The sequence below is a fragment of the Podarcis raffonei genome, chromosome 6 (assembly GCF_027172205.1).
Source record: "Podarcis raffonei isolate rPodRaf1 chromosome 6, rPodRaf1.pri, whole genome shotgun sequence".
Taxonomy (NCBI): domain Eukaryota; kingdom Metazoa; phylum Chordata; class Lepidosauria; order Squamata; family Lacertidae; genus Podarcis; species Podarcis raffonei.
Genome location: NC_070607.1, coordinates 12239843 through 12265691, shown reverse-complemented (window position 1 = coordinate 12265691; position 25849 = coordinate 12239843).

The window sequence follows — 25849 nt, the reverse complement described above, 5'->3', positions numbered from 1 at the left end:
TTTCCTATGATAAAAAGCCTTCTGTTCCCACAGCCAAACGTTTCAGGGAAGAATTTGCAACAGTTTGGCACCATTTTTGAGTGTTTTGGAGAATTTCAGATTTTTGCTGAAATTGTGACCCCGGGGCTTAGAAAAAAATTTTCCACGGGTTTTGTCTTCGAGGGCTGATTTCATTTCCTATGATAAAAAGGCTTCTTTTTCCACCGCCAAACCTTTCAGGGGAGAATTTGCAACAGCTTGGCACCATTTTTGAGTAAATTGGAGAATTTCAGATTTTTGCAGAAATTGTGACCCCGGGGCTTAGAAATTTTTTTCCCCACAGGTTTTGTCTTCGAGGGCTGATTTCATTTCCTATGATAAAAAGCTTTCTGTTTCCACCGCCAAACCTTTCAGGGGAGAATTTGCAACAGCTTCGCACCATTTTTGAGAGAGTTGGAGAATTTCAGATTTTTGCTTAAATTGTGACCCCGGGGCTTAGAAATTTTTTCCCCCACAGGTTTTTTCTTCGAGGGCTGATTTTTTCCCCTATGATAAAAAGCTTTCTGTTTCCACCGCCAAACCTTTCAGGGGAGAATTTGCAACAGTTTGGCAACAGTTTTGAGTGAATTGGAGAATTTCAGATTTTTGCTGAAATTGTGACCCCGGGGCTTAGAAAATTATTTTTTCACAGGTTATATCTTCGAGGGCTTATTTCAGTTCCTATGATAAAAAGCTTTCTTTTTCCACCACCAAACCGTTCAGGGGAGAATTTGCAACAGCTTGGCACCAGTTTTGAGTGAATTGGAGAATTTCAGATTTTTGCTGAAATTGTGACCCCGGGGCTTAGAAATTTTTTCCCCCACAGGTTTTGTCTTCGAGGGCTGATTTTTTTTCATATGATAAAAAGCTTTCTGTTTCCACCGCCAAACCTTTCAGGGGAGAATTTGCAAAAGTTTAGCACCATTTTTGAGTGAATTGGAGAATTTCAGATTTTTGCTGAAATTGTGACCCCGGGGCTTAGAAAATTATTTTTTCACAGGTTATATCTTCGAGGGCTGATTTCTTGGCCTATGACAAAAAGCCTTCTGTTTCCACCACCAAACCTTTCAGGGGAGAATTTGCAAAAGTTTGGCACCATTTTTGAGTGAATTGGATAATTTCAGATTTTTGCTGAAATTGTGACCCCGGGGCTTAGAATTTTCTTTTTTAACACGTTAAGTTGTCTAGGGCTGATTTCAGTTCCTATGATAAAAAGGCTTCTTTTTCCACCTCCAAACCTTTCAGGGGAGAATTTGCAACAGTTTGGCACCATTTTTGAGTGAATTGGAGAATTTCAGATTTTTGCTGAAATTGTGACCCCGGGGCTTAGAAAATTTTTTTTACACAGGTTTTGTCTTCGAGGGCTGATTTCATTTGCTATGATCAAAAGGCTTCTGTTTCCACCGCCAAACCTTTCAGAGGAGAATTTGTAACAGCTCGGCACCATTTTTGAGAGAGTTGGAGAATTTCAGATTTTTGCTGAAATTGTGACCCCGGGGCTCAGAAATTTTTTTCCCCACAGCTTTTGTCTTCGAGGGCTGATTTCTTGGCCTATGACAAAAAGCCTTCTGTTTCCACCACCAAACCTTTCAGGGGAGAATTTGCAACAGTTTGGCACCATTTTTGAGTGAATTGGAGAATTTCAGATTTTTGCTGAAATTGTGACCCCGGGGCTTAGAAATTTTTTTTCCACACGTTAAGTTGTCGAGGGCTGATTTCATTTCCTATGATAAAAAGGCTTCTTTTTCCACCGCCAAACCTTTCAGGGGAGAATTTGCAACAGTTTGGCACCATTTTTGAGAGAGTTGGAGAATTTCAGATTTTTGCTTAAATTGTGACCCCGGGGCTTAGAAATTTTTTCCCCCACAGGTTTTTTCTTCGAGGGCTGATTTTTTCCCCTATGATAAAAAGCTTTCTGTTTCCACCGCCAAACCTTTCAGGGGAGAATTTGCAACAGTTTGGCAACAGTTTTGAGTGAATTGGAGAATTTCAGATTTTTGCTGAAATTGTGACCCCGGGGCTTAGAAAATTATTTTTTCACAGGTTATATCTTCGAGGGCTTATTTCAGTTCCTATGATAAAAAGCTTTCTTTTTCCACCACCAAACCGTTCAGGGGAGAATTTGCAACAGCTTGGCACCAGTTTTGAGTGAATTGGAGAATTTCAGATTTTTGCTGAAATTGTGACCCCGGGGCTTAGAAAATTTTTTTTTCACAGGTTATGTCTTCGAGGGCTGATTTCATTTCCTATGATAAAAAGCCTTCTGTTTCTACAGCCAAACGTTTCAGGGGAGAATTTGCAACAGTTTGGCACCATTTTTGAGTGTTTTGGAGAATTTCAGATTTTTGCTGAAATTGTGACCCCGGGGCTTAGAAAAAAATTTTCCACGGGTTTTGTCTTCGAGGGCTGATTTCATTTCCTATCATAAAAAGGCTTCTTTTTCCACCGCCAAACCTTTCAGGGGAGAATTTGCAACAGCTTGGCACCATTTTTGAGTAAATTGGAGAATTTCAGATTTTTGCAGAAATTGTGACCCCGGGGCTTAGAAATTTTTTTCCCCACAGGTTTTGTCTTCGAGGGCTGATTTCATTTCCTATGATAAAAAGCTTTCTGTTTCCACCGCCAAACCTTTCAGGGGAGAATTTGCAACAGCTTCGCACCAGTTTTGAGTGAATTAGAGAATTTCAGATTTTTGCTGAAATTGTGACCCCGGGGCTTAGAAAAATTTTTTCCACGGGTTTTGTCTTCGAGGGCTGATTTCATTTCCTATGATAAAAAGGCTTCTTTTTCCACCGCCAAACCTTTCAGCGGAGAATTTGCAACAGCTTGGCACCATTTTTGAGTAAATTGGAGAATTTCAGACTTTTGCAGAAATTGTGACCCCGGGACTTAGAAAATTATTTTTTCACAGGTTTTGTCTTCGAGGGCTGATTTCATTTGCTATGATAAAAAGGCTTCTTATTCCACCGCCAAACCTTTCAGGGGAGAATTTGTAATAGTTTGGCACCATTTTTGAGAGAGTTGGAGAATTTCAGATTTTTCCTGAAATTGTGACCCCGGGGCTTAGAAAAAATTTTTTACACAGGTTTTGTCTTCGAGGGCTGATTTCATTTCCTATGATAAAAAGGCTTCTGTTTCCACCGCCAAACCTTTCAGGGGAGAATTTGCAACAGTTTGGCACCATTTTTGAGTGAATTGGAGAATTTCAGATTTTTGCTGAAATTGTGACCCCGGGGCTTAGAAATTTTTTTTTACACAGGTTTTGTCTTCGAGGGCTGATTTCAGTTCCTATGATAAACAGTCTTCTGTTTCCACCGCCAAACCTTTCAGGGGAGAATTTGCAACAGCCTGGCACCATTTTTGAGTGAATTGGAGAATTTCAGATTTTTGTTGAAATTGTGACCCCGGGGCTTAGAAAATTTTTTTTACACAGGTTTTGTCTTCGAGGGCTGATTTCATTTGCTATGATAAAAAGGCTTCTGTTTCCACCGCCAACCCTTTCAGGGGAGAATTTGTAACAGCTCGGCACCATTTTTGAGAGAGTTGGAGAATTTCAGATTTTTCCTGAAATTGTGACCCCAGGGCTTAGATTTTTTTTCCCCCGCAGGTTTTCTCTTCGAGGGCTGATTTCATTTCCTATGATAAAAAGGCTTCTGTTTCCACCGCCAAACCTTTCAGGGGAGAATTTGTAACAATTCGGCATCATTTTTGAGAGAGTTGGAGAATTTCAGATTTTTGCAGAAATTGTGACCCCGGGGCTTAGAAAATTATTTTTTCACAGGTTTTGTCTTCGAGGGCTGATTTCATTTGCTATGATGAAAAGGCTTCTGTTTCCAACGCCAAACCTTTCAGAGGAGAATTTGTAACAGCTCGGCACCATTTTTGAGAGAGTTGGAGAATTTCAGATTTTTGCTGAAATTGTGACCCCGGGGCTCAGAAATTTTTTTCCCCACAGCTTTTGTCTTCGAGGGCTGATTTCTTGGCCTATGACAAAAAGCCTTCTGTTTCCACCACCAAACCTTTCAGGGGAGAATTTGCAACAGTTTGGCACCATTTTTGAGTGAATTGGAGAATTTCAGATTTTTGCTGAAATTGTGACCCCGGGGCTTAGAAATTTTTTTTCCACACGTTAAGTTGTCGAGGGCTGATTTCATTTCCTATGATAAAAAGGCTTCTTTTTCCACCGCCAAACCTTTCAGGGGAGAATTTGCAACAGTTTGGCACCATTTTTGAGAGAGTTGGAGAATTTCAGATTTTTGCTTAAATTGTGACCCCGGGGCTTAGAAATTTTTTCCCCCACAGGTTTTTTCTTCGAGGGCTGATTTTTTCCCCTATGATAAAAAGCTTTCTGTTTCCACCGCCAAACCTTTCAGGGGAGAATTTGCAACAGTTTGGCAACAGTTTTGAGTGAATTGGAGAATTTCAGATTTTTGCTGAAATTGTGACCCCGGGGCTTAGAAAATTATTTTTTCACAGGTTATATCTTCGAGGGCTTATTTCAGTTCCTATGATAAAAAGCTTTCTTTTTCCACCACCAAACCGTTCAGGGGAGAATTTGCAACAGCTTGGCACCAGTTTTGAGTGAATTGGAGAATTTCAGATTTTTGCTGAAATTGTGACCCCGGGGCTTAGAAAATTTTTTTTTCACAGGTTATGTCTTCGAGGGCTGATTTCATTTCCTATGATAAAAAGCCTTCTGTTTCCACAGCCAAACGTTTCAGGGGAGAATTTGCAACAGTTTGGCACCATTTTTGAGTGTTTTGGAGAATTTCAGATTTTTGCTGAAATTGTGACCCCGGGGCTTAGAAAAAATTTTTCCACGGGTTTTGTCTTCGAGGGCTGATTTCATTTCCTATGATAAAAAGGCTTCTTTTTCCACCGCCAAACCTTTCAGGGGAGAATTTGCAACAGCTTGGCACCATTTTTGAGTAAATTGGAGAATTTCAGATTTTTACAGAAATTGTGACCCCGGGGCTTAGAAATTTTTTTCCCCACAGGTTTTGTCTTCGAGGGCTGATTTCATTTCCTATGATAAAAAGCTTTCTGTTTCCACCGCCAAACCTTTCAGGGGAGAATTTGCAACAGCTTCGCACCAGTTTTGAGTGAATTAGAGAATTTCAGATTTTTGCTGAAATTGTGACCCCGGGGCTTAGAAAAATTTTTTCCACGGGTTTTGTCTTCGAGGGCTGATTTCATTTCCTATGATAAAAAGGCTTCTTTTTCCACCGCCAAACCTTTCAGCGGAGAATTTGCAACAGCTTGGCACCATTTTTGAGTAAATTGGAGAATTTCAGACTTTTGCAGAAATTGTGACCCCGGGACTTAGAAAATTATTTTTTCACAGGTTTTGTCTTCGAGGGCTGATTTCATTTGCTATGATAAAAAGGCTTCTTATTCCACCGCCAAACCTTTCAGGGGAGAATTTGTAATAGTTTGGCACCATTTTTGAGAGAGTTGGAGAATTTCAGATTTTTGCTGAAATTGTGACCCCGGGGCTTAGAAAAATTTTTTTACACAGGTTTTGTCTTCGAGGGCTGATTTCATTTCCTATGATAAACAGTCTTCTGTTTCCACCGCCAAACCTTTCAGGGGAGAATTTGCAACAGCTTGGCACCATTTTTGAGTGAATTGGAGAATTTCAGATTTTTGTTGAAATTGTGACCCCGGGGCTTAGAAAATTATTTTTTCACAGGTTATATCTTCGAGGGCTTATTTCATTTGCTATGATAAAAAGGCTTCTGTTTCCACCGCCAACCCTTTCAGGGGAGAATTTGTAACAGCTCGGCACCATTTTTGAGAGAGTTGGAGAATTTCAGATTTTTCCTGAAATTGTGATTCCGGGGCTTAGATTTTTTTTCCCCCGCAGGTTTTCTCTTCGAGGGCTGATTTCATTTCCTATGAAAAAAGGCTTCTGTTTCCACCGCCAAACCTTTCAGGGGAGAATTTGTAACAATTCGGCATCATTTTTGAGAGAGTTGGAGAATTTCAGATTTTTGCAGAAATTGTGACCCCGGGGCTTAGAAAATTATTTTTTCACAGGTTTTGTCTTCGAGGGCTGATTTCATTTGCTATGATAAAAAGGCTTCTGTTTCCACCGCCAAACATTTCAGGGGAGAATTTGCAACAGCTTGGCACCAGTTTTGAGTAAATTGGATAATTTCAGATTTTTGCTGAAATTGTGACCCCGGGGCTTAGAAAATTATTTTTTCACAGGTTATGTCTTCGAGGGCTGATTTCAGTTCCTATGATAAAAAGGCTTCTTTTTCCACCGCCAAACCTTTCAGAGGAGAATTTGTAACAGCTCGGCACCATTTTTGAGAGAGTTGGAGAATTTCAGATTTTTGCTGAAATTGTGACCCCGGGGCTTAGAAATTTTTTTTCCACACGTTAAGTTGTCGAGGGCTGATTTCAGTTCCTATGATAAACAGCCTTCTGTTTCCACCGCCAAACCTTTCAGGGGAGAATTTGCAACAGTTTGGCACCATTTTTGAGAGAGTTGGAGAATTTCAGATTTTTGCTCAAATTGTGACCCCGGGGCTTAGAAATTTTTTTTTACACAGGTTTTGTCTTCGAGGGCTGATTTCATTTGCTATGATAAAAAGGCTTCTGTTTCCACCGCCAAACCTTTCAGAGGAGAATTTGTAACAGCTCGGCACCATTTTTGAGAAAGTTGGAGAATTTCAGATTTTTGCTGAAATTGTGACCCCGGGGCTTAGAAATTTTTTCCCCCACAGGTTTTGTCTTCGAGGGCTGATTTCATTTCCTATGATAAAAAGGCTTCTTTTTCCACCGCCAAATCTTTCAGGGGAGAAATTGCAATAGGTTGGCACCATTTTTGAGTGAATTGGAGAATTTCAGATATTTGCTGAAATTGTGACCCCGGGGCTTAGAAATTTTTTTTTACACAGATTTTGTCTTCGAGGGCTGATTTCATTTGCTATGATAAAAAGGCTCCTGTTTCCACCGCCAAACCTTTCAGCGGAGAATTTGTAACAACTCGGCACCATTTTTGAGAGAGTTGGAGAATTTCAGATTTTTGCTGAAATTGCGACCCCGGGGCTTAGAAATTTTTTCCCCCACAGGTTTTGTCTTCAAGGGCTGATTTCATTTCCTATGATAAAAAGCTTTCTGTTTCCACCACCAAACCTTTCAGGGGAGAATTTGCAACAGCTTGGCACCAGTTTTGAGTGAATTGGAGAATTCCAGATTTTTGCTGAAATTGTGACCCCGGGGCTTAGAAAATTATTTTTTCACAGGTTATGTCTTCGAGGGCTGATTTCTTGGCCTATGACAAGAAGCCTTCTGTTTGTACCACCAAACCTTTCAGGGGAGAATTTGCAACAGTTTGGCACCATTTTTGAGAGAATTGGAGAATTCCAGATTTTAGCAGAAATTGTGACCCCGGGGCTTAGAAAATTTTTCTCCCATAGGTTTTGTCTTCGAGGGCTGATTTCATTTGCTATGATAAACAGTCTTCTGTTTCCACCGCCAAACCTTTCAGGGGAGAATTTGCAACAGTTTGGCACCATTTTTGAGAGAGTTGGATAATTTCAGATTTTTGCTTAAATTGTGACCCCGGGGCTTAGAAATTTTTTTCCCCACAGGTTTTTTCTTCGAGGGCTGATTTTTCCCCCTATGATAAAAAGCTTTCTGTTTCCACCGCCAAACCTTTCAAGGCAGAATTTGCAACAGTTTGGCAACAGTTTTGAGTGAATTGGAGAATTTCAGATTTTTGCTGAAATTGTGACCCCGGGGCATAGAAAATTATTTTTTCACAGGTTATATCTTCGAGGGCTGATTTCTTGGCCTATGACAAAAAGCCTTCTGTTTCCACCACCAAACCTTTCAGGGGAGAATTTGCAAAAGTTTAGCACCATTTTTGAGTGTTTTGGAGAATTTCAGATTTTTGCTGAAATTGTGACCCCGGGGCTTAGAAAAAATTTTTCCACGGGTTTTGTCTTCCAGGGCTGATTTCATTTCCTATGATAAAAAGGCTTCTGTTTCCACCGCCAAACCTTTCAGGGGAGAATTTGCAACAGTTTGGCAACAGTTTTGAGTGAATTGGAGAATTTCAGATTTTTGCTGAAATTGTGACCCCGGGGCTTAGAAATTTTTTTTTACACAGGTTTTGTCTTCGAGGGCTGATTTCAGTTCCTATGATAAACAGTCTTCTGTTTCCACCGCCAAACCTTTCAGGGGAGAATTTGCAACAGCTTGGCACCATTTTTGAGTGAATTGGAGAATTTCAGATTTTTGTTGAAATTGTGACCCCGGGGCTTAGAAAATTATTTTTTCACAGGTTATATCTTCGAGGGCTTATTTCATTTGCTATGATAAAAAGGCTTCTGTTTCCACCGCCAACCCTTTCAGGGGAGAATTTGTAACAGCTCGGCACCATTTTTGAGAGAGTTGGAGAATTTCAGATTTTTCCTGAAATTGTGATTCCGGGGCTTAGATTTTTTTTCCCCCGCAGGTTTTCTCTTCGAGGGCTGATTTCATTTCCTATGAAAAAAGGCTTCTGTTTCCACCGCCAAACCTTTCAGGGGAGAATTTGTAACAATTCGGCATCATTTTTGAGAGAGTTGGAGAATTTCAGATTTTTGCAGAAATTGTGACCCCGGGGCTTAGAAAATTATTTTTTCACAGGTTTTGTCTTCGAGGGCTGATTTCATTTGCTATGATAAAAAGGCTTCTGTTTCCACCGCCAAACATTTCAGGGGAGAATTTGCAACAGCTTGGCACCAGTTTTGAGTAAATTGGATAATTTCAGATTTTTGCTGAAATTGTGACCCCGGGGCTTAGAAAATTATTTTTTCACAGGTTATGTCTTCGAGGGCTGATTTCAGTTCCTATGATAAAAAGGCTTCTTTTTCCACCGCCAAACCTTTCAGAGGAGAATTTGTAACAGCTCGGCACCATTTTTGAGAGAGTTGGAGAATTTCAGATTTTTGCTGAAATTGTGACCCCGGGGCTTAGAAATTTTTTTTCCACACGTTAAGTTGTCGAGGGCTGATTTCAGTTCCTATGATAAACAGCCTTCTGTTTCCACCGCCAAACCTTTCAGGGGAGAATTTGCAACAGTTTGGCACCATTTTTGAGAGAGTTGGAGAATTTCAGATTTTTGCTCAAATTGTGACCCCGGGGCTTAGAAATTTTTTTTTTACAAAGGTTTTGTCTTCGAGGGCTGATTTCATTTGCTATGATAAAAAGGCTTCTGTTTCCACCGCCAAACCTTTCAGAGGAGAATTTGTAACAGCTCGGCACCATTTTTGAGAAAGTTGGAGAATTTCAGATTTTTGCTGAAATTGTGACCCCGGGGCTTAGAAATTTTTTCCCCCACAGGTTTTGTCTTCGAGGGCTGATTTCATTTCCTATGATAAAAAGGCTTCTTTTTCCACCGCCAAATCTTTCAGGGGAGAAATTGCAATAGGTTGGCACCATTTTTGAGTGAATTGGAGAATTTCAGATATTTGCTGAAATTGTGACCCCGGGGCTTAGAAATTTTTTTTTACACAGATTTTGTCTTCGAGGGCTGATTTCATTTGCTATGATAAAAAGGCTCCTGTTTCCACCGCCAAACCTTTCAGCGGAGAATTTGTAACAACTCGGCACCATTTTTGAGAGAGTTGGAGAATTTCAGATTTTTGCTGAAATTGCGACCCCGGGGCTTAGAAATTTTTTCCCCCACAGGTTTTGTCTTCAAGGGCTGATTTCATTTCCTATGATAAAAAGCTTTCTGTTTCCACCACCAAACCTTTCAGGGGAGAATTTGCAACAGCTTGGCACCAGTTTTGAGTGAATTGGAGAATTCCAGATTTTTGCTGAAATTGTGACCCCGGGGCTTAGAAAATTATTTTTTCACAGGTTATGTCTTCGAGGGCTGATTTCTTGGCCTATGACAAGAAGCCTTCTGTTTGTACCACCAAACCTTTCAGGGGAGAATTTGCAACAGTTTGGCACCATTTTTGAGAGAATTGGAGAATTCCAGATTTTAGCAGAAATTGTGACCCCGGGGCTTAGAAAATTTTTCTCCCATAGGTTTTGTCTTCGAGGGCTGATTTCATTTGCTATGATAAACAGTCTTCTGTTTCCACCGCCAAACCTTTCAGGGGAGAATTTGCAACAGCTTGGCACCATTTTTGAGAGAGTTGGAGAATTTCAGATTTTTCCTGAAATTGTGACCCCAGGGCTTAGATTTTTTTTTCCCCACAGGTTTTTTCTTCGAGGGCTGATTTTTCCCCCTATGATAAAAAGCTTTCTGTTTCCACCGCCAAACCTTTCAAGGCAGAATTTGCAACAGTTTGGCAACAGTTTTGAGTGAATTGGAGAATTTCAGATTTTTGCTGAAATTGTGACCCCGGGGCATAGAAAATTATTTTTTCACAGGTTATATCTTCGAGGGCTGATTTCTTGGCCTATGACAAAAAGCCTTCTGTTTCCACCACCAAACCTTTCAGGGGAGAATTTGCAAAAGTTTAGCACCATTTTTGAGTGTTTTGGAGAATTTCAGATTTTTGCTGAAATTGTGACCCCGGGGCTTAGAAAATTTTTTTTTCACAGGTTTTGTCTTCGAGGGCTGATTTCATTTGCTATGATAAAAAGGCTTCTTATTCCACCGCCAAACCTTTCAGGGGAGAATTTGTAATAGTTTGGCACCATTTTTGAGAGAGTTGGAGAATTTCAGATTTTTGCTGAAATTGTGACCCCGGGGCTTAGAAAAAATTTTTTACACAGGTTTTGTCTTCGAGGGCTGATTTCATTTCCTATGATAAAAAGGCTTCTGTTTCCACCGCCAAACCTTTCAGGGGAGAATTTGCAACAGTTTGGCACCATTTTTGAGTGAATTGGAGAATTTCAGATTTTTGCTGAAATTGTGACCCCGGGGCTTAGAAATTTTTTTTTACACAGGTTTTGTCTTCGAGGGCTGATTTCAGTTCCTATGATAAACAGTCTTCTGTTTCCACCGCCAAACCTTTCAGGGGAGAATTTGCAACAGCTTGGCACCATTTTTGAGTGAATTGGAGAATTTCAGATTTTTGTTGAAATTGTGACCCCGGGGCTTAGAAAATTTTTTTTACACAGGTTTTGTCTTCGAGGGCTGATTTCATTTGCTATGATAAAAAGGCTTCTGTTTCCACCGCCAACCCTTTCAGGGTAGAATTTGTAACAGCTCGGCACCATTTTTGAGAGAGTTGGAGAATTTCAGATTTTTCCTGAAATTGTGACCCCAGGGCTTAGATTTTTTTTCCCCCGCAGGTTTTCTCTTCGAGGGCTGATTTCATTTCCTATGATAAAAAGGCTTCTGTTTCCACCGCCAAACCTTTCAGGGGAGAATTTGTAACAATTCGGCATCATTTTTGAGAGAGTTGGAGAATTTCAGATTTTTGCAGAAATTGTGACCCCGGGGCTTAGAAAATTATTTTTTCACAGGTTTTGTCTTCGAGGGCTGATTTCATTTGCTATGATAAAAAGGCTTCTGTTTCCACAGCCAAACATTTCAGGGGAGAATTTGCAACAGCTTGGCACCAGTTTTGAGTGAATTGGAGAATTTCAGATTTTTGCTGAAATTGTGACCCCGGGGCTTAGAAAATTTTTTTTTCACAGGTTATGTCTTCGAGGGCTGATTTCATTTCCTATGATAAAAAGCCTTCTGTTCCCACAGCCAAACGTTTCAGGGGAGAATTTGCAACAGTTTGGCACCATTTTTGAGTGTTTTGGAGAATTTCAGATTTTTGCTGAAATTGTGACCCCGGGGCTTAGAAAAAAATTTTCCACGGGTTTTGTCTTCGAGGGCTGATTTCATTTCCTATGATAAAAAGGCTTCTTTTTCCACCGCCAAACCTTTCAGGGGAGAATTTGCAACAGCTTGGCACCATTTTTGAGTAAATTGGAGAATTTCAGATTTTTGCAGAAATTGTGACCCCGGGGCTTAGAAATTTTTTTCCCCACAGGTTTTGTCTTCGAGGGCTGATTTCATTTCCTATGATAAAAAGCTTTCTGTTTCCACCGCCAAACCTTTCAGGGGAGAATTTGCAACAGCTTCGCACCATTTTTGAGAGAGTTGGAGAATTTCAGATTTTTGCTTAAATTGTGACCCCGGGGCTTAGAAATTTTTTCCCCCACAGGTTTTTTCTTCGAGGGCTGATTTTTTCCCCTATGATAAAAAGCTTTCTGTTTCCACCGCCAAACCTTTCAGGGGAGAATTTGCAACAGTTTGGCAACAGTTTTGAGTGAATTGGAGAATTTCAGATTTTTGCTGAAATTGTGACCCCGGGGCTTAGAAAATTATTTTTTCACAGGTTATATCTTCGAGGGCTTATTTCAGTTCCTATGATAAAAAGCTTTCTTTTTCCACCACCAAACCGTTCAGGGGAGAATTTGCAACAGCTTGGCACCAGTTTTGAGTGAATTGGAGAATTTCAGATTTTTGCTGAAATTGTGACCCCGGGGCTTAGAAATTTTTTCCCCCACAGGTTTTGTCTTCGAGGGCTGATTTTTTTTCATATGATAAAAAGCTTTCTGTTTCCACCGCCAAACCTTTCAGGGGAGAATTTGCAAAAGTTTAGCACCATTTTTGAGTGAATTGGAGAATTTCAGATTTTTGTTGAAATTGTGACCCCGGGGCTTAGAAAATTATTTTTTCACAGGTTATATCTTCGAGGGCTGATTTCTTGGCCTATGACAAAAAGCCTTCTGTTTCCACCACCAAACCTTTCAGGGGAGAATTTGCAAAAGTTTGGCACCATTTTTGAGTGAATTGGATAATTTCAGATTTTTGCTGAAATTGTGACCCCGGGGCTTAGAATTTTCTTTTTTAACACGTTAAGTTGTCTAGGGCTGATTTCAGTTCCTATGATAAAAAGGCTTCTTTTTCCACCTCCAAACCTTTCAGGGGAGAATTTGCAACAGTTTGGCACCATTTTTGAGTGAATTGGAGAATTTCAGATTTTTGCTGAAATTGTGACCCCGGGGCTTAGAAAATTTTTTTTACACAGGTTTTGTCTTCGAGGGCTGATTTCATTTCCTATGATCAAAAGGCTTCTGTTTCCACCGCCAAACCTTTCAGCGGAGAATTTGCAACAGCTTGGCACCATTTTTGAGTAAATTGGAGAATTTCAGACTTTTGCAGAAATTGTGACCCCGGGACTTAGAAAATTATTTTTTCATAGGTTTTGTCTTCGAGGGCTGATTTCATTTGCTATGATAAAAAGGCTTCTGTTTCCACCGCCAAACCTTTCAGGGGAGAATTTACAATAGGTTGGCACCGGTTTTGAGTGAATTGGAGAATTTCAGTTTTTTGCAGAAATTGTGACCCCGGGGCTTAGAAAATTATTTTTTCACAGCTTATGTCTTCGAGGGCTGATTTCATTTGCTATGATAAAAACATTTCTGTTTCCACCGCCAAACATTTCAGGGGAGAATTTGCAACAGCTTGGCACCAGTTTTGAGTAAATTGGATAATTTCAGATTTTTGCTGAAATTGTGACCCCGGGGCTTAGAAAATTATTTTTTCACAGGTTATGTCTTCGAGGGCTGATTTCAGTTCCTATGATAAAAAGGCTTCTTTTTCCACCGCCAAACCTTTCAGAGGAGAATTTGTAACAGCTCGGCACCATTTTTGAGAGAGTTGGAGAATTTTAGATTTTTGCTGAAATTGTGACCACGGGGCTCAGAAATTTTTTTCCCCACAGCTTTTGTCTTCGAGGGCTGATTTCTTGGCCTATGACAAAAAGCCTTCTGTTTCCACTACCAAACCTTTCAGGGGAGAATTTGCAACAGTTTGGCACCATTTTTGAGTGAATTGGAGAATTTCAGATTTTTGCTTAAATTGTGACCCCGGGGCTTAGAAATTTTTTCCCCCACAGGTTTTTTCTTCGAGGGCTGATTTTTTCCCCTATGATAAAAAGCTTTCTGTTTCCACCGCCAAACCTTTCAGGGGAGAATTTGCAACAGTTTGGCAACAGTTTTGAGTGAATTGGAGAATTTCAGATTTTTGCTGAAATTGTGACCCCGGGGCTTAGAAAATTATTTTTTCACAGGTTATATCTTCGAGGGCTTATTTCAGTTCCTATGATAAAAAGCTTTCTTTTTCCACCACCAAACCGTTCAGGGGAGAATTTGCAACAGCTTGGCACCATTTTTGAGAGAGTTGGAGAATTTCAGATTTTTCCTGAAATTGTGATTCCGGGGCTTAGATTTTTTTTCCCCCGCAGGTTTTCTCTTCGAGGGCTGATTTCATTTCCTATGAAAAAAGGCTTCTGTTTCCACCGCCAAACCTTTCAGGGGAGAATTTGTAACAATTCGGCATCATTTTTGAGAGAGTTGGAGAATTTCAGATTTTTGCAGAAATTGTGACCCCGGGGCTTAGAAAATTATTTTTTCACAGGTTTTGTCTTCGAGGGCTGATTTCATTTGCTATGATAAAAAGGCTTCTGTTTCCACCGCCAAACATTTCAGGGGAGAATTTGCAACAGCTTGGCACCAGTTTTGAGTAAATTGGATAATTTCAGATTTTTGCTGAAATTGTGACCCCGGGGCTTAGAAAATTATTTTTTCACAGGTTATGTCTTCGAGGGCTGATTTCAGTTCCTATGATAAAAAGGCTTCTTTTTCCACCGCCAAACCTTTCAGAGGAGAATTTGTAACAGCTCGGCACCATTTTTGAGAGAGTTGGAGAATTTCAGATTTTTGCTGAAATTGTGACCCCGGGGCTTAGAAATTTTTTTTCCACACGTTAAGTTGTCGAGGGCTGATTTCAGTTCCTATGATAAACAGCCTTCTGTTTCCACCGCCAAACCTTTCAGGGGAGAATTTGCAACAGTTTGGCACCATTTTTGAGAGAGTTGGAGAATTTCAGATTTTTGCTCAAATTGTGACCCCGGGGCTTAGAAATTTTTTTTTACACAGGTTTTGTCTTCGAGGGCTGATTTCATTTGCTATGATAAAAAGGCTTCTGTTTCCACCGCCAAACCTTTCAGAGGAGAATTTGTAACAGCTCGGCACCATTTTTGAGAAAGTTGGAGAATTTCAGATTTTTGCTGAAATTGTGACCCCGGGGCTTAGAAATTTTTTCCCCCACAGGTTTTGTCTTCGAGGGCTGATTTCATTTCCTATGATAAAAAGGCTTCTTTTTCCACCGCCAAATCTTTCAGGGGAGAAATTGCAATAGGTTGGCACCATTTTTGAGTGAATTGGAGAATTTCAGATATTTGCTGAAATTGTGACCCCGGGGCTTAGAAATTTTTTTTTACACAGATTTTGTCTTCGAGGGCTGATTTCATTTCCTATGATAAAAAGCTTTCTGTTTCCACCACCAAACCTTTCAGGGGAGAATTTGCAACAGCTTGGCACCAGTTTTGAGTGAATTGGAGAATTCCAGATTTTTGCTGAAATTGTGACCCCGGGGCTTAGAAAATTATTTTTTCACAGGTTATGTCTTCGAGGGCTGATTTCTTGGCCTATGACAAGAAGCCTTCTGTTTGCACCACCAAACCTTTCAGGGGAGAATTTGCAACAGTTTGGCACCATTTTTGAGAGAGTTGGATAATTTCAGATTTTTGCTTAAATTGTGACCCCGGGGCTTAGAAATTTTTTTCCCCACAGGTTTTTTCTTCGAGGGCTGATTTTTCCCCCTATGATAAAAAGCTTTCTGTTTCCACCGCCAAACCTTTCAAGGCAGAATTTGCAACAGTTTGGCAACAGTTTTGAGTGAATTGGAGAATTTCAGATTTTTGCTGAAATTGTGACCCCGGGGCATAGAAAATTATTTTTTCACAGGTTATATCTTCGAGGGCTGATTTCTTGGCCTATGACAAAAAGCCTTCTGTTTCCACCACCAAACCTTTCAGGGGAGAATTTGCAAAAGTTTAGCACCATTTTTGAGTGTTTTGGAGAATTTCAGATTTTTGCTGAAATTGTGACCCCGGGGCTTAGAAAAAAATTTTCCACGGGTTTTGTCTTCGAGGGCTGATTTCATTTCCTATGATAAAAAGGCTTCTTTTTCCACCGCCAAACCTTTCAGGGGAGAATTTGCAACAGCTTGGCACCATTTTTGAGTAAATTGGAGAATTTCAGATTTTTGCAGAAATTGTGACCCCGGGGCTTAGAAATTTTTTTCCCCACAGGTTTTGTCTTCGAGGGCTGATTTCATTTCCTATGATAAAAAGCTTTCTGTTTCCACCGCCAAACCTTTCAGGGGAGAATTTGCAACAGCTTCGCACCAGTTTTGAGTGAATTAGAGAATTTCAGATTTTTGCTGAAATTGTGACCCCGGGGCTTAGAAAAATTTTTTCCACGGGTTTTGTCTTCGAGGGCTGATTTCATTTCCTATGATAAAAAGGCTTCTTTTTCCACCGCCAAACCTTTCAGCGGAGAATTTGCAACAGCTTGGCACCATTTTTGAGTAAATTGGAGAATTTCAGACTTTTGCAGAAATTGTGACCCCGGGACTTAGAAAATTATTTTTTCACAGGTTTTGTCTTCGAGGGCTGATTTCATTTGCTATGATAAAAAGGCTTCTTATTCCACCGCCAAACCTTTCAGGGGAGAATTTGTAATAGTTTGGCACCATTTTTGAGAGAGTTGGAGAATTTCAGATTTTTCCTGAAATTGTGACCCCGGGGCTTAGAAAAAATTTTTTACACAGGTTTTGTCTTCGAGGGCTGATTTCATTTCCTATGATAAAAAGGCTTCTGTTTCCACCGCCAAACCTTTCAGGGGAGAATTTGCAACAGTTTGGCACCATTTTTGAGTGAATTGGAGAATTTCAGATTTTTGCTGAAATTGTGACCCCGGGGCTTAGAAATTTTTTTTTACACAGGTTTTGTCTTCGAGGGCTGATTTCAGTTCCTATGATAAACAGTCTTCTGTTTCCACCGCCAAACCTTTCAGGGGAGAATTTGCAACAGCTTGGCACCATTTTTGAGTGAATTGGAGAATTTCAGATTTTTGTTGAAATTGTGACCCCGGGGCTTAGAAAATTTTTTTTACACAGGTTTTGTCTTCGAGGGCTGATTTCATTTGCTATGATAAAAAGGCTTCTGTTTCCACCGCCAACCCTTTCAGGGGAGAATTTGTAACAGCTCGGCACCATTTTTGAGTAAATTGGAGAATTTCAGATTTTTCCTGAAATTGTGACCCCAGGGCTTAGAGTTTTTTTCCCCCGCAGGTTTTCTCTTCGAGGGCTGATTTCATTTCCTATGATAAAAAGGCTTCTGTTTCCACCGCCAAACCTTTCAGGGGAGAATTTGTAACAATTCGGCATCATTTTTGAGAGAGTTGGAGAATTTCAGATTTTTGCAGAAATTGTGACCCCGGGGCTTAGAAAATTATTTTTTCACAGGTTTTGTCTTCGAGGGCTGATTTCATTTGCTATGATAAAAAGGCTTCTGTTTCCACAGCCAAACATTTCAGGGGAGAATTTGCAACAGCTTGGCACCAGTTTTGAGTGAATTGGAGAATTTCAGATTTTTGCTGAAATTGTGACCCCGGGGCTTAGAAAATTTTTTTTTCACAGGTTATGTCTTCGAGGGCTGATTTCATTTCCTATGATAAAAAGCCTTCTGTTCCCACAGCCAAACGTTTCAGGGGAGAATTTGCAACAGTTTGGCACCATTTTTGAGTGTTTTGGAGAATTTCAGATTTTTGCTGAAATTGTGACCCCGGGGCTTAGAAAAAAATTTTCCACGGGTTTTGTCTTCGAGGGCTGATTTCATTTCCTATGATAAAAAGGCTTCTTTTTCCACCGCCAAACCTTTCAGGGGAGAATTTGCAACAGCTTGGCACCATTTTTGAGTAAATTGGAGAATTTCAGATTTTTGCAGAAATTGTGACCCCGGGGCTTAGAAATTTTTTTCCCCACAGGTTTTGTCTTCGAGGGCTGATTTCATTTCCTATGATAAAAAGCTTTCTGTTTCCACCGCCAAACCTTTCAGGGGAGAATTTGCAACAGCTTCGCACCATTTTTGAGAGAGTTGGAGAATTTCAGATTTTTGCTTAAATTGTGACCCCGGGGCTTAGAAATTTTTTCCCCCACAGGTTTTTTCTTCGAGGGCTGATTTTTTCCCCTATGATAAAAAGCTTTCTGTTTCCACCGCCAAACCTTTCAGGGGAGAATTTGCAACAGTTTGGCAACAGTTTTGAGTGAATTGGAGAATTTCAGATTTTTGCTGAAATTGTGACCCCGGGGCTTAGAAAATTATTTTTTCACAGGTTATATCTTCGAGGGCTTATTTCAGTTCCTATGATAAAAAGCTTTCTTTTTCCACCACCAAACCGTTCAGGGGAGAATTTGCAACAGCTTGGCACCAGTTTTGAGTGAATTGGAGAATTTCAGATTTTTGCTGAAATTGTGACCCCGGGGCTTAGAAATTTTTTCCCCCACAGGTTTTGTCTTCGAGGGCTGATTTTTTTTCATATGATAAAAAGCTTTCTGTTTCCACCGCCAAACCTTTCAGGGGAGAATTTGCAAAAGTTTAGCACCATTTTTGAGTGAATTGGAGAATTTCAGATTTTTGTTGAAATTGTGACCCCGGGGCTTAGAAAATTATTTTTTCACAGGTTATATCTTCGAGGGCTGATTTCTTGGCCTATGACAAAAAGCCTTCTGTTTCCACCACCAAACCTTTCAGGGGAGAATTTGCAAAAGTTTGGCACCATTTTTGAGTGAATTGGATAATTTCAGATTTTTGCTGAAATTGTGACCCCGGGGCTTAGAATTTTCTTTTTTAACACGTTAAGTTGTCTAGGGCTGATTTCAGTTCCTATGATAAAAAGGCTTCTTTTTCCACCTCCAAACCTTTCAGGGGAGAATTTGCAACAGTTTGGCACCATTTTTGAGTGAATTGGAGAATTTCAGATTTTTGCTGAAATTGTGACCCCGGGGCTTAGAAATTTTTTTTTACACAGGTTTTGTCTTCGAGGGCTGATTTCATTTCCTATGATCAAAAGGCTTCTGTTTCCACCGCCAAACCTTTCAGCGGAGAATTTGCAACAGCTTGGCACCATTTTTGAGTAAATTGGAGAATTTCAGACTTTTGCAGAAATTGTGACCCCGGGACTTAGAAAATTATTTTTTCATAGGTTTTGTCTTCGAGGGCTGATTTCATTTGCTATGATAAAAAGGCTTCTGTTTCCACCGCCAAACCTTTCAGGGGAGAATTTACAATAGGTTGGCACCGGTTTTGAGTGAATTGGAGAATTTCAGTTTTTTGCAGAAATTGTGACCCCGGGGCTTAGAAAATTATTTTTTCACAGCTTATGTCTTCGAGGGCTGATTTCATTTGCTATGATAAAAACATTTCTGTTTCCACCGCCAAACATTTCAGGGGAGAATTTGCAACAGCTTGGCACCAGTTTTGAGTAAATTGGATAATTTCAGATTTTTGCTGAAATTGTGACCCCGGGGCTTAGAAAATTATTTTTTCACAGGTTATGTCTTCGAGGGCTGATTTCAGTTCCTATGATAAAAAGGCTTCTTTTTCCACCGCCAAACCTTTCAGAGGAGAATTTGTAACAGCTCGGCACCATTTTTGAGAGAGTTGGAGAATTTTAGATTTTTGCTGAAATTGTGACCCCGGGGCTCAGAAATTTTTTTCCCCACAGCTTTTGTCTTCGAGGGCTGATTTCTTGGCCTATGACAAAAAGCCTTCTGTTTCCACCACCAAACCTTTCAGGGGAGAATTTGCAACAGTTTGGCACCATTTTTGAGTGAATTGGAGAATTTCAGATTTTTGCTTAAATTGTGACCCCGGGGCTTAGAAATTTTTTCCCCCACAGGTTTTTTCTTCGAGGGCCGATTTTTTCCCCTATGATAAAAAGCTTTCTGTTTCCACCGCCAAACCTTTCAGGGGAGAATTTGCAACAGTTTGGCAACAGTTTTGAGTGAATTGGAGAATTTCAGATTTTTGCTGAAATTGTGACCCCGGGGCTTAGAAAATTATTTTTTCACAGGTTATATCTTCGAGGGCTGATTTCTTGGCCTATGACAAAAAGCCTTCTGTTTCCACCACCAAACCTTTCAGGGGAGAATTTGCAAAAGTTTGGCACCATTTTTGAGTGAATTGGATAATTTCAGATTTTTGCTGAAATTGTGACCCCGGGGCTTAGAATTTTCTTTTTTAACACGTTAAGTTGTCTAGGGCTGATTTCAGTTCCTATGATAAAAAGGCTTCTTTTTCCACCTCCAAACCTTTCAGGGGAGAATTTGCAACAGTTTGGCACCATTTTTGAGTGAATTGGAGAATTTCAGATTTTTGCTGAAATTGTGACCCCGGGGCTTAGAAAATTTTTTTTACACAGGTTTTGTCTTCGAGGGCTGATTTCATTTGCTATGATCAAAAGGCTTCTGTTTCCACCGCCAAACCTTTCAGAGGAGAATTTGTAACAGCTCGGCACCATTTTTGAGAGAGTTGGAGAATTTCAGATTTTTGCTGAAATTGTGACCCCGGGGCTCAGAAATTTTTTTCCCCACAGCTTTTGTCTTCGAGGGCTGATTTCTTGGCCTATGACAAAAAGCCTTCTGTTTCCACCACCAAACCTTTCAGGGGAGAATTTGCAACAGTTTGGCACCATTTTTGAGTGAATTGGAGAATTTCAGATTTTTGCTGAAATTGTGACCCCGGGGCTTAGAAATTTTTTTTCCACACGTTAAGTTGTCGAGGGCTGATTTCATTTCCTATGATAAAAAGGCTTCTTTTTCCACCGCCAAACCTTTCAGGGGAGAATTTGCAACAGTTTGGCACCATTTTTGAGAGAGTTGGAGAATTTCAGATTTTTGCTTAAATTGTGACCCCGGGGCTTAGAAATTTTTTCCCCCACAGGTTTTTTCTTCGAGGGCTGATTTTTCCCCCTATGATAAAAAGCTTTCTGTTTCCACCGCCAAACCTTTCAGGGGAGAATTTGCAACAGTTTGGCAACAGTTTTGAGTGAATTGGAGAATTTCAGATTTTTGCTGAAATTGTGACCCCGGGGCTTAGAAAATTATTTTTTCACAGGTTATATCTTCGAGGGCTTATTTCAGTTCCTATGATAAAAAGCTTTCTTTTTCCACCACCAAACCGTTCAGGGGAGAATTTGCAACAGCTTGGCACCAGTTTTGAGTGAATTGGAGAATTTCAGATTTTTGCTGAAATTGTGACCCCGGGGCTTAGAAAATTTTTTTTTCACAGGTTATGTCTTCGAGGGCTGATTTCATTTCCTATGATAAAAAGCCTTCTGTTTCCACAGCCAAACGTTTCAGGGGAGAATTTGCAACAGTTTGGCACCATTTTTGAGTGTTTTGGAGAATTTCAGATTTTTGCTGAAATTGTGACCCCGGGGCTTAGAAAAAAAATTTCCACGGGTTTTGTCTTCGAGGGCTGATTTCATTTCCTATGATAAAAAGGCTTCTTTTTCCACCGCCAAACCTTTCAGGGGAGAATTTGCAACAGCTTGGCACCATTTTTGAGTAAATTGGAGAATTTCAGATTTTTGCAGAAATTGTGACCCCGGGGCTTAGAAATTTTTTCCCCCACAGGTTTTGTCTTCGAGGGCTGATTTCATTTCCTATGATAAAAAGCTTTCTGTTTCCACCGCCAAACCTTTCAGGGGAGAATTTGCAACAGCTTCGCACCATTTTTGAGAGAGTTGGAGAATTTCAGATTTTTGCTTAAATTGTGACCCCGGGGCTTAGAAATTTTTTCCCCCACAGGTTTTTTCTTCGAGGGCTGATTTTTTCCCCTATGATAAAAAGCTTTCTGTTTCCACCGCCAAACCTTTCAGGGGAGAATTTGCAACAGTTTGGCAACAGTTTTGAGTGAATTGGAGAATTTCAGATTTTTGCTGAAATTGTGACCCCGGGGCTTAGAAAATTATTTTTTCACAGGTTATATCTTCGAGGGCTTATTTCAGTTCCTATGATAAAAAGCTTTCTTTTTCCACCACCAAACCGTTCAGGGGAGAATTTGCAACAGCTTGGCACCAGTTTTGAGTGAATTGGAGAATTTCAGATTTTTGCTGAAATTGTGACCCCGGGGCTTAGAAATTTTTTCCCCCACAGGTTTTGTCTTCGAGGGCTGATTTTTTTTCATATGATAAAAAGCTTTCTGTTTCCACCGCCAAACCTTTCAGGGGAGAATTTGCAAAAGTTTAGCACCATTTTTGAGTGAATTGGAGAATTTCAGATTTTTGTTGAAATTGTGACCCCGGGGCTTAGAAAATTATTTTTTCACAGGTTATATCTTCGAGGGCTGATTTCTTGGCCTATGACAAAAAGCCTTCTGTTTCCACCACCAAACCTTTCAGGGGAGAATTTGCAAAAGTTTGGCACCATTTTTGAGTGAATTGGATAATTTCAGATTTTTGCTGAAATTGTGACCCCGGGGCTTAGAATTTTCTTTTTTAACACGTTAAGTTGTCTAGGGCTGATTTCAGTTCCTATGATAAAAAGGCTTCTTTTTCCACCTCCAAACCTTTCAGGGGAGAATTTGCAACAGTTTGGCACCATTTTTGAGTGAATTGGAGAATTTCAGATTTTTGCTGAAATTGTGACCCCGGGGCTTAGAAAATTTTTTTTACACAGGTTTTGTCTTCGAGGGCTGATTTCATTTGCTATGATCAAAAGGCTTCTGTTTCCACCGCCAAACCTTTCAGAGGAGAATTTGTAACAGCTCGGCACCATTTTTGAGAGAGTTGGAGAATTTCAGATTTTTGCTGAAATTGTGACCCCGGGGCTCAGAAATTTTTTTCCCCACAGCTTTTGTCTTCGAGGGCTGATTTCTTGGCCTATGACAAAAAGCCTTCTGTTTCCACCACCAAACCTTTCAGGGGAGAATTTGCAACAGTTTGGCACCATTTTTGAGTGAATTGGAGAATTTCAGATTTTTGCTGAAATTGTGACCCCGGGGCTTAGAAATTTTTTTTCCACACGTTAAGTTGTCGAGGGCTGATTTCATTTCCTATGATAAAAAGGCTTCTTTTTCCACCGCCAAACCTTTCAGGGGAGAATTTGCAACAGTTTGGCACCATTTTTGAGAGAGTTGGAGAATTTCAGATTTTTGCAGAAATTGTGACCCCGGGGCTTAGAAATTTTTTTCCCCACAGGTTTTGTCTTCGAGGGCTGATTTCATTTCCTATGATAAAAAGCTTTCTGTTTCCACCGCCAAACCTTTCAGGGGAGAATTTGCAACAGCTTCGCACCAGTTTTGAGTGAATTAGAGAATTTCAGATTTTTGCTGAAATTGTGACCCCGGGGCTTAGAAAAATTTTTTCCACGGGTTTTGTCTTCGAGGGCTGATTTCATTTCCTATGATAAAAAGGCTTCTTTTTCCACCGCCAAACCTTTCAGCGGAGAATTTGCAACAGCTTGGCACCATTTTTGAGTAAATTGGAGAATTTCAGACTTTTGCAGAAATTGTGACCCCGGGACTTAGAAAATTATTTTTTCACAGGTTTTGTCTTCGAGGGCTGATTTCATTTGCTATGATAAAAAGGCTTCTTATTCCACCGCCAAACCTTTCAGGGGAGAATTTGTAATAGTTTGGCACCATTTTTGAGAGAGTTGGAGAATTTCAGATTTTTCCTGAAATTGTGACCCCGGGGCTTAGAAAAAATTTTTTACACAGGTTTTGTCTTCGAGGGCTGATTTCATTTCCTATGATAAAAAGGCTTCTGTTTCCACCGCCAAACCTTTCAGGGGAGAATTTGCAACAGTTTGGCACCATTTTTGAGTGAATTGGAGAATTTCAGATTTTTGCTGAAATTGTGACCCCGGGGCTTAGAAATTTTTTTTTACACAGGTTTTGTCTTCGAGGGCTGATTTCAGTTCCTATGATAAACAGTCTTCTGTTTCCACCGCCAAACCTTTCAGGGGAGAATTTGCAACAGCTTGGCACCATTTTTGAGTGAATTGGAGAATTTCAGATTTTTGTTGAAATTGTGACCCCGGGGCTTAGAAAATTTTTTTTACACAGGTTTTGTCTTCGAGGGCTGATTTCATTTGCTATGATAAAAAGGCTTCTGTTTCCACCGCCAACCCTTTCAGGGGAGAATTTGTAACAGCTCGGCACCATTTTTGAGAGAGTTGGAGAATTTCAGATTTTTCCTGAAATTGTGACCCCAGGGCTTAGATTTTTTTTCCCCCGCAGGTTTTCTCTTCGAGGGCTGATTTCATTTCCTATGATAAAAAGGCTTCTGTTTCCACCGCCAAACATTTCAGGGGAGAATTTGTAACAATTCGGCATCATTTTTGAGAGAGTTGGAGAATTTCAGATTTTTGCAGAAATTGTGACCCCGGGGCTTAGAAAATTATTTTTTCACAGGTTTTGTCTTCGAGGGCTGATTTCATTTGCTATGATCAAAAGGCTTCTGTTTCCACCGCCAAACCTTTCAGAGGAGAATTTGTAACAGCTCGGCACCATTTTTGAGAGAGTTGGAGAATTTCAGATTTTTGCTGAAATTGTGACCCCGGGGCTCAGAAATTTTTTTCCCCACAGCTTTTGTCTTCGAGGGCTGATTTCTTGGCCTATGACAAAAAGCCTTCTGTTTCCACCGCCAAACCTTTCAGGGGAGAATTTGCAACAGTTTGGCACCATTTTTGAGTGAATTGGAGAATTTCAGATTTTTGCTGAAATTGTGACCCCGGGGCTTAGAAATTTTTTTTCCACACGTTAAGTTGTCGAGGGCTGATTTCATTTCCTATGATAAAAAGGCTTCTTTTTCCACCGCCAAACCTTTCAGGGGAGAATTTGCAACAGTTTGGCACCATTTTTGAGAGAGTTGGAGAATTTCAGATTTTTGCTTAAATTGTGACCCCGGGGCTTAGAAATTTTTTCCCCCACAGGTTTTTTCTTCGAGGGCTGATTTTTTCCCCTATGATAAAAAGCTTTCTGTTTCCACCGCCAAACCTTTCAGGGGAGAATTTGCAACAGTTTGGCAACAGTTTTGAGTGAATTGGAGAATTTCAGATTTTTGCTGAAATTGTGACCCCGGGGCTTAGAAAATTATTTTTTCACAGGTTATATCTTCGAGGGCTTATTTCAGTTCCTATGATAAAAAGCTTTCTTTTTCCACCACCAAACCGTTCAGGGGAGAATTTGCAACAGCTTGGCACCAGTTTTGAGTGAATTGGAGAATTTCAGATTTTTGCTGAAATTGTGACCCCGGGGCTTAGAAAATTTTTTTTTCACAGGTTATGTCTTCGAGGGCTGATTTCATTTCCTATGATAAAAAGCCTTCTGTTTCCACAGCCAAACGTTTCAGGGGAGAATTTGCAACAGCTTCGCACCAGTTTTGAGTGAATTAGAGAATTTCAGATTTTTGCTGAAATTGTGACCCCGGGGCTTAGAAAAATTTTTTCCACGGGTTTTGTCTTCGAGGGCTGATTTCATTTCCTATGATAAAAAGGCTTCTTTTTCCACCGCCAAACCTTTCAGCGGAGAATTTGCAACAGCTTGGCACCATTTTTGAGTAAATTGGAGAATTTCAGACTTTTGCAGAAATTGTGACCCCGGGACTTAGAAAATTATTTTTTCACAGGTTTTGTCTTCGAGGGCTGATTTCATTTGCTATGATAAAAAGGCTTCTTATTCCACCGCCAAACCTTTCAGGGGAGAATTTGTAATAGTTTGGCACCATTTTTGAGAGAGTTGGAGAATTTCAGATTTTTCCTGAAATTGTGACCCCGGGGCTTAGAAAAAAATTTTTACACAGGTTTTGTCTTCGAGGGCTGATTTCATTTCCTATGATAAAAAGGCTTCTGTTTCCACCGCCAAACCTTTCAGGGGAGAATTTGCAACAGTTTGGCACCATTTTTGAGTGAATTGGAGAATTTCAGATTTTTGCTGAAATTGTGACC